At 37.8% G+C, this 9823-nt stretch overlaps 1 pseudogene; it reads left to right on the top strand.

Annotated features, from left to right (window-relative positions):
• Positions 1-6663: 6663 nt before the first annotated feature.
• Positions 6664-7799, top strand: LOC111549371 (annotated as a pseudogene).
• The last annotated feature ends 2024 nt before the right edge of the window (positions 7800-9823 follow it).

Raw genomic sequence — 9823 nt, 5'->3', positions numbered from 1 at the left:
TGATGAAAAGGGAAGAAGCTGGTAAACAGAAATGGAAATCACACTGCTCTTCTAGTTAATAGTTACTGCAGAAACTTGAAAGGAAAAGGTGAACATGTGTGTGTGTGATACCGTGGGAATCCATCAAAACAGCCAAGGATGACCAAATAGTTTGTCTTACGTTAGATCATTTATGACCTATATAAATGGCAATTTAATTTGCTTCAGCCTAAAAGAATTAAACCCAGAAGGAGTCATTCTCATCATTGACCATCTTATTGGTACATTCACCATTTTCCGTCTCCAATATTCCTTCCATATTTTTGTGCATATTGAGAAATAGTGGTGAGTAGTACGAGCCTCCTTAGATCTCTAAACTACCAGTAAATCCACAGATGCTTTCTTTTTAATAATAAAAATGCTAGATAAGTGCACTTTCACAAAGATTATAGCATATTATCCTCATAGTAATATCCCCAGGGAAGATATTATCCTCATCATACATATGGAAACAAACTCAAAGAGGTTAAACGGCTTGTCTGATGACAAGTGGAACATAATGACCTCTAAGCACTCTCGCTGTTCTTTCCACTTTGTGTCGACTGCCCATCTATGAAACAGAAAGAAGGAGCTTATTTTCCATCAGCTATGTGCAGTTAGCAGAGAAAACAAGGCAAAACAAGACTGACATTTATTTCTTACATAATGATTATCTCAAAATTGTGATTTTTTTTTTTACACAGACTTGAATGCTTGTAGCAGCCTAAAAGTTATTAAAATTCTCATTGTTTAGCTTTTTAAAAGTAATTATATCCGTAGACCTCCTCTTACATTACATCCTATGGAACTTCAGTGTGGGGAAGACCACAGGACACCCCATGGTAAAGGAACTTCTGTTCTTCTGCCAAAATTTGCCTTTCCTGGTGTTATCTGCTTTCGCCTCGTGACTGCATGTTGTCTAGAGAACATACCCAGTGCATTTTCTTTGTTTCACAGAGAAGCCTGCAAAAGACTTTGGATTTTAATTTGAAAAATAAATAAATGCCCTTGAAAAAGGATGAATGTGTTCCCCTAGGCCTCTTTCATTAATGTGAGCTTCCTGAAATATAGAGTTCAGTAGTGAGACTGAAGGTTAGAGTCAGAAGACCATACAGACTTGGAGAAGCCTTAAAAAATAAGAGAGAAAAATGTGGTTTATTAGTTATACTAGTTACAGAATGAACAGCATATTGTATGTGCTGTGTTAGAGGTATGTTATGAATAACAAAAGCCCTGGAGCATTTACATATTTGTTTTCAGCAATCCTGGCAGTTGGATTTCACCATTCTATGCCTCTTTGCCAGAATCACTAAACACTGGTACATATGGCATCTGAAGTACCATATGCCATAGAAAATGTTAGCTGATGCCTATACTTCTATATTATATTTTTATTTCAGATTTTTGCAGTTTGAACAAAGAATAGTAGAAAAAACAAAATATTGGACAAGCAGTAAACAGTAAAGTGAAAAAAATGCCTTCAGAGAAAGCAAATAAAGGAAATGAATCTACCATGAGTTAACATGGCTATATGGTAATGAGTCAAATATGGAAGTAATTGTTTTGCATGAACGAATTTCCATAGCCTTTCATTCTATTATTTTGGAGCTAAAGGCTGCAGCATGAAGAGTGAAGGTTGACATATTATTTTTACCTTATTCTTTCTGACATTTCTTGCTAGAATCAGAGTCTTCATTTGATTGAAGTTAATTAGCATGAAGGCTATAGTCAGCAATGTATAATATCCTGTTTAAAACAGAAAAATTCAAATATAAGAAATTATTTTGCAACATTTATTCAGGTTATTAACTGGGATTTTCAGTTAATATCTAGGGTTTCTGTTTTTGTTCTTAAACACAGGGAAACTATAACATTAAAATCAATAATAATTGAATAGCTAGGTTTCTCAAATCAAGCAAAAATTTCATGGCCAACCTTTTATCAATAAGAAAATTATCAAAATAGCTACATAGCTTGATATGTAACAGGTAAGTGATGGCCCACTGGGAATGACTTGATAAATATATTAATTTCAGAAAAAAAATGCTCATTCACAATATTCCAAACATTGTTATAATAGCCTCAAAAACTAGAGGCAAACTTCCTAATCTGAATTTGGATGATGATGTGGAATAGGCAAGTGATCCAAAACTGTGGAAACTGATAAGATGTCAAGATAAATGACTCAGTGTTCGAATTAATTTAATGAAATAGGAATGGGGGAGAAAACATGTTAGCATAAAGTGTAAATGTTGTAATATTTCAGCTTAAAATCATCTAGCAATATCAATAGTTTTAAAGTACATTTGTGTGGTGTGTTATAGCTTAAAAAGCATGTTCACATTGTTTCTCATGTAAAATAAACAATGATGCAAGTTAGATTCAAATGCTTTCTTATTTCACGGATAAGAAAACCAGCTCAGAAAGGTTGCCTTCTTGACCTTGTGTCCTAACTACATACCGAAAAGACCTCCCATTATAGAAGTAATCCTGCTACGAATTGGAAGGAGATTAAAAACAACATACCTTTTCGGTAGAATCCTATTCTGCCCAATGAGACCCCAAATTGGATGTGACATAGAATCTTATGCTTTCTTTAGAGTTGCTCTTCATGGGGCTATTAAGAAGTCTGTGTAAACTTAGGGCTGTATTTTTTGTCACGATCATTTCAAAAACAAGAATCCCAGGCTCCCAAACTTACACAAAGAAACCAAATGTACATGAGGGTTCTTCTATAATACCAGTGTGATCTTCACTTAAAAGAGCTCTAAATCTAAAAATGTAACAAAGTAGATGTATTTGTTTCCTAGGGCTGCCATAATAAGTTACCACAAACCATGGTTGAAAACAACCCAAATGGGTTATCTCATAGTTCTGGACACCAGAAGTCCAAAATCAAGGTGTCATTCTCTTTGAAGGCTTTAGGGGGAAATTCTTCCTTGCCTCTTCCCTGATGGCTCTAGGTTATTTCCTGGCTTGTGGCTGCATAACTCCCACCTCTACCTCTGTCTTCTTATGATATTCTCATCTGTGTCGTTCTCCTGTGTATCTCTTAAAAGGATAATTGTCATTGGATTTAGAACTCATTTACATAATCCAGGTTGATTTCATATTGAGATGCTTAACTACATCAGCAAAGACCCTTTCTCCAAATAAAGTCACATTCTCAGGTTCTGGGGGTAAGGATATAAACATATCTTCTGAGAATGGCATCATTCAAACTCCTACAGTCCACCCTCTGGCCCCCCAAAATTCACACTTGTCCCACATAAAAAATACACTCATACCACTCATATCCTCCAAAGTCTCAACCCATTACATCATCCATTCTAAGTACAAAGTCCCGTCTAAATATTATCAGCTCGAAAGTCCCAATCTCATCAACTAAATCAGATACAAATTAGTCTCTGAGTGTATTATTTCATTCTCATACTGCTATAAAGAACTACCTGATACTGGATAATTTATTAAGAAAAGAGTTTTAATTGACTCACGGTTCCACAGACTGTACATGAAGTATGGCTGGGGAGGCCTCAGGTAACTTCTAATCATGGTGCAAGGGTGAAGTGGAAGCAAGCACCTTCTTCACATGGCAACCAGGAGGACGAGAAAGAGCAGAGGGGAAAGTGCTACACATTTTTAAACAACCAGATCTCGTGAAAAGTGTACCATGAGATAGCAGTGGGGGGATGCTGCTAAACCATTAGAAACCACCCCCATGATCTAATCACCTACCACCACTCCTGATCACCAACAGTCAGGATCACAATTCAACATGAGATTTGGGTGGGAACATAAAGCCAAACCGTGTCACTAGGTATGATCCATACTAGGAAAAAAAACTATTCTCTTTCTGTGGACATGTAAAACAAGAAAACAAATTATCTGAATCCAAAATACAATGGTGAGACAGGCACAGACATTAAATATAGACAATATAAAATTTCTCATTCCAAAAGGGAAAAATTGGAAGGGATACGAAGTCACCAGTTCCAATTCGGTTTGAAATGGGACAATTTTGTTAGGTTTCAAGGCCTGTGAATAATGCTATGTGCCTTGATGCTGTGCCATCTGAAATTGTGGCAGCTCCACAGACCTCTGTCCCACCTGCAGGGTCTCCACTAAAGAAATAATAAAGAGAGTTATTATTCCTTTTTCTTAAGTGGGAGCACATGTTTGCAATTGCAGGTTCCTGCCTGTGTAGTTTTGGAAGCCCAATATCTTTCTCTCATGTTGTCCTTTCTCTCTTCCTTTCAGTCTAAGCTAGGAGTGTTCCTGCTGATATGACATTCTCAATAACTTTGTGGATCTCCTGTGTATGTCACAAGGGTCTATGGCATTAGACAAGACAGTCCTCCATAGATCTTTCCTGGATAACCCCATCTCTATCCCTGGCTTCCACTGAGATGGCTGAGTGGATCCGGTAATCACACACCTAAGTGCATCAATAAAAGTTTATCCAACCATATCCTTGCCCTCTTCACCATTGCACACGTTCCTGACAGCGACTTTCCTCATTTTAGCATGCTTTACAATCTGGATAGACCAATAACCTCCCAATTTATCAATTGCAAATTCACTTTTGCTTAACTTTCTTACTTTATCTATTTCCTAGTGTTTTTTACTAAGCAGGAAAAAAAAATAAGCCACACCATCAATGCTTTACTTGGAAATCATTTTAGCTACCCATTCAATTTTATTGTTTCCAATCTCTGTTTTCTCCTCAACTGTAGAACACAATACAGTCAAGTTTTCTGCCACTATGTAACAATTCCTCAGTTATATATAAAATGTTTTCAATCTTGATAACATGTTCCTCATTTCCTGACTCCTTAACAGAATTGACTGTGACATTCCGATTTCTACCCACAGTCTCTTCAAGGCAATCTAGTGTGTTTTGTTTTGTTTCTTATTATGTTCCCTAATTTCCTCCAGCCTCTACCCATTAACCAATTGTTATATAATCACACTAATTGTCACCTCTAAATATCGGCCCCTCGGTTGTTTATTTCTTCACAGCAGGCAAGGATCCATTAATTTATAAGCATACTAGGGCCAAACTCAAATTTTCATATATCTCATTGCTTTAAATATTCGCATATTTTAGACATTTAGAGCTTGTTTGCTTTGCATGCCCCATGAAAGTGCACACGGCATCTGCTAGTCATAGGATAAACTCCAAATCTGTAAAGATCCCAGAATGCTGCTATGCTCTGGAACCCTCTCACCTGGAGAATCCCTACTGTGCTACTGAGTGACATGATCTAGACACATAAGTTCTGTCTCCTAAGCCCTCTCCCACAGAAGTACCCTGCCTTCTTTTCCTTCAGAGTGGTGGCCTCCACACCATAGCCTCTGAACAGTCTCATGCAGTGAGAGACTTCTCCTAATATACAAATCTCTCAAGGCATTGTCCTGAAAAAGCCTGCATGTGGTACTACCACCCCATGTCCATATCTTTTCTTTATCACTCCATAAGTATCTTGAATCTCCCAACAAGTGACAATGAGAATAGAGTATCCACTTCCATATTTTTGGATGTTTGTTGCCAACTTCCAGTACTACAGCGTTTTGTTTGGAATGTTGCTTTAAATAAAAACAACAGTGTGTAACTTCTTCAGATTATCTTCTTTCACTCAGCTTAATTCCTTTGAGATGCATCCAAGTATTATATACATCACCAGTTTATTGCTTTTCCTTGCTGAGTAGAAAGTATTCCATTATATGTATATACCGAAGTGGTTTATCAATTCATCCACTGAGGACATTACGCTTGTTTTCAGTTTGTAGAAATTACAAATACAGCTGCTGTGAATGTTAGGCAATAAGATTTTATGAATATGCTTCATATCTCTAGGGTAAATACCCAAAATACAGAATTGCTTGGTTATGTAAGTGTATGTTTAACTTTTTTTGTAATCGCTAAACTATTCCAGACTGCCTGAACCATGATCTAATCACCTCCCACCAGTCCTGACCTCCAACAGTCAGGATCACAATTCAATATGAGATTTGGGTGGGAACACAGAGCCAAATCATATCACTAGGTATGATTCATTCTGGGAAAAAATAGTTGTCTTTCTGTGGACATGTAAAACAAGAAAGCAAGTTATCTGAATCCAAAATACAATGGCGAGACAGGCACAGACATTAAATATAGACAGTATAAAGTTTTTCATTCCCAAAGGGAAAAATTGGAAGGGATAAAGAGTCACCAGTTCCAATTAGTTTTGAAGTACATAGGGGACAATTTTGTTCAGTTTCAAGGTCTGTGTAACTCCCATAAAGAATGTATGAGAGTTACAATTTCTCTGCATCATCATCAGCAATAGGTGTTTTCAATATTTTTAAATGTAACTCTTCTAATATTGAAAATTGCATAGTTTTAATTTTCATATCTATAGTGATATATTATATATCATTTTATGGGGTTATTTGTATCCATATATCCTCATTGTTGAGTATCTGCTCAAATCATTTACCTATATTTTAATTGAGCTTTTAATTTTCTTACTGTTGAGTTTTGAGAGTTTTTTTTCTATTTTGGACAGAAGTCATTTGTTGGATATATACGTTGAAAATATTTTATCCTAGTACATAGCTTATCTTTTCATTTTCTTAACAGTGTCCTTCTGAGAGCAAAAAGTTTAAATTTTTATTAAAATCCAATTTATCTTTTTTATAAAAGAATCATCTTTGATATCATGTCTGATAACTCTTTGATATCTTGTCTAACCCCAACTCATGTGTTCTTCTAAAAGCTTTATAGTTTTAGGTTTTACATTTAGAACTATGATCTACTTTGCATTAATAGTGATACAGCCTTTCCGCACTACCTACAGAAGGGTTCATACAGCCTAGTAGTGGATTGCCGTCATAACTTAAAGGGAAACTTTCACAATGTCTGGAGCCCTTGATGTTCTGCAAATGAAGGAGGATGTCCTTAAGTTCCTTGCAGCAGGAACCCACTTAGTTGGTGCCATTCTTGACTCCCAAATGGAACGGTACTGTAAAAGGAAAAGTGATGCCATCTACATCGTAAATCTGAAGAGGACCTGGGAGACTTCTGTTGGCAGCTCATGCCATTGTTGCCATTGAAAATCCTGCTAATTTCAGTGTTTTATCCTCTAGGAATACTGGCCAGAGGGCCGTGCTGAAGTTTGCTGCTGCCACTGGAGCCACTCCAATTGCTGACAGCTTCACTCCTGGAACCTTCACTAACCAGATCCAGGCAGCCTTCCGGGAGCCATGGCTTCTTGTGGTTACTGAGCCCAGGGCTGACCACCAGCCTCTCACAGAGTCATCTTATGTTAACCTACCTACCATTGCGCTATGTAACACAGATACTCCTCTGCACTATGTGGACGTTGCCATTCCATGCAACAACAAGGGAGCTCACTCAGTGGGTTTGATGTGGTGGATGCTGGCTCGGGAAGCTCTGCGCATGCGTGGCACTATTTCCCGTGAACACCCGTGGGAGGTCATGCCTGATCTCTACTTCTACAGAGATCCTGAAGAGATTGAAAAAAGAAGAGCAGGCTGCTGCTGAAAAAGCTGTGACCAAGGAGGATTTTCCATGTTAATAGACTGCTCCAGCTCCTGAGTTCACTGCTACTCAGTCTGATGTTGCAGACTGGTCTAAAGATGTGCAGGTGCCCTCTGTGCCTATTCAGCAGTTCCCTGCTGAAGACTGGAGCACTCAGCCTACCATGGAAGACTGATCTGCAGCTCCCACCACTCAGGCCACTGAATGGGTAGGAGCAACCACCGAATGGTCTTAAGCTGTTCTTGCACAGACTCTTAAGCAACATGGAAATAAGGTTGATGAAAAATAAAAATCAGTTTCTAAAAAAAAAAAAAAGATATAGATGTAAAGCTTAACTTTTCCTTTTGTTATACTTTGTTTTTTTTTTTTTTTTTTTTTAAATTATACTTTAAGTTCTAGGGTACATGTGCATAACGTGCAGGTTTGTTACTTATGTATACATGTGCCATGTTGGTGTGCTGCACCCATCAACTCGTCAGCACCCATCAATTCATCATTTATATCAGGTATAACTCCCCAATGCAATCCCTTCCCATGATAGGCCCCATTGTGTGATGTTCCCCTTCCCGAGTCCAAGTGAGCTCATTGTTCAGTTCCCACCTATGAGTGAGAACATGCGGTGTTTGGTTTTCTCTTCTTGTGATAGTTTGCTGAGAATGATGGTTTCCAGCTGCATCCATGTCCCTACAAAGGATGCAAACTCATCCTTTTTTATGGCTGCATAGTATTCCATGGTGTATATGTGCCACATTTTCTTAATCCAGTCTGTCACTGATGGACATTTGGGTTGATTCCAAGTCTTTGCTATTGTGAATAGTGCCGCAATAAACATACGTGTGCATGTGTCTTTGTAGTAGCATAATTTATAATCCTTTGGGTATATACCCAGTAGTGGGATGGCTGGGTCATATGGTACATCTAGTTCTAGATCCTTGAGGAATTGCCATACTGTTTTCCATAATGGTTGAACTAGTTTACAATCCCACCAACAGTGTAAAAGTGTTCCTATTTCTCCACATCCTCTCCAACACCTGTTGTTTCCTGATTTTTTAATGATTGCCATTCTAACTGGTGTGAGATGGTATCTCATTGTGGTTTTGATTTGCATTTCTCTGATGGCCAGTGATGATGAGCATTTTTTCATGTGTCTGTTGGCTGTATGAATGTCTTCTTTTGAGAAATGTCTGTTCATATCCTTTCCCCACTTTTGGATGGGGTTGTTTGTTTTTTTCTTGTATATTTGTTTGAGTTCTTTGTAGATTCTGGAAATTAGCCCTTTGTCAGATGAGTAGATTGCAAAAATTTTCTCCCATTCTGTAGGTTGCCTGTTCACTCTGATGGTAGTTTCTTTTGCTGTGCAGAAGCTCTTTAGTTTAATGAGATCCCATTTGTCAATTTTGGCTTTTGCTGCCGTTGCTTTTGGTGTTTTAGACATGAAGTCCTTGCCCATGCCTATGTCCTGAATGGTACTACCTAGATTTTCTTCTAGGGTTTTTATGGTAATAGGTCTAACATTTAAGTCTCTAATCCATCTTGAATTAATCTTCGTATAAGGAGTAAGGAAAGGATCCAGTTTCAGCTTTCTACTTATGGCTAGCCAATTTTCCCAGCACCATTTATTAAATAGGGAATCCTTTCCCCATTTCTTGTTTTTGTCAGGTTTGTCAAAGATCAGATGAACATAGTGTTGGAAGTTCTGGCTAGGGCAATCAGGCAAGAGAAAGAAATCAAGGGTATTCAGTTAGGAAAAGAAGAAGTCAAATTGTCCCTGTTTGCAGATAACATGATTGTATATTTAGAAAACCCCATCGTCTCAGCCCAAAATCTTCTTAAGCTGATAAGCAACTTCAGCAAAGTCTCAGGATACAAAATTAATGTGCAAAAATCACAAGCATTCTTATACACCAGTAACAGACAAGCAGAGAGCCAAATCAGGAATGAACTTCCATTCACAATTGCTTCAAAGAGAAGAAAATACCTAGGAATCCAACTTACAAGGGATGTCAAGGACCTCTTCAAGGAGAACTACAAACCACTGCTCAGTGAAATCAAAGAGGACACAAACAAATGGAAGAACATACCATGCTTATGGATAGGAAGAATCAATATCGTGAAAATGGCCATACTGCCCAAGGTTATTTATAGATTCAATGCCATCCCCATCAAGCTACCAATGAGTTTCTTCACCGAATTGGAAAAAACTGCTTTAAAGTTCATATGGAACCAAAAAAGAGCCTGCATTGCCAAGACAATCCTAAG

Source organism: Piliocolobus tephrosceles, chromosome 3 (assembly GCF_002776525.5).
Source record: "Piliocolobus tephrosceles isolate RC106 chromosome 3, ASM277652v3, whole genome shotgun sequence".
Lineage (NCBI taxonomy): Eukaryota > Metazoa > Chordata > Mammalia > Primates > Cercopithecidae > Piliocolobus > Piliocolobus tephrosceles.
Note: the sequence above shows the minus strand (reverse complement) of the source record. Positions and strands in the feature narration are given on the sequence as shown.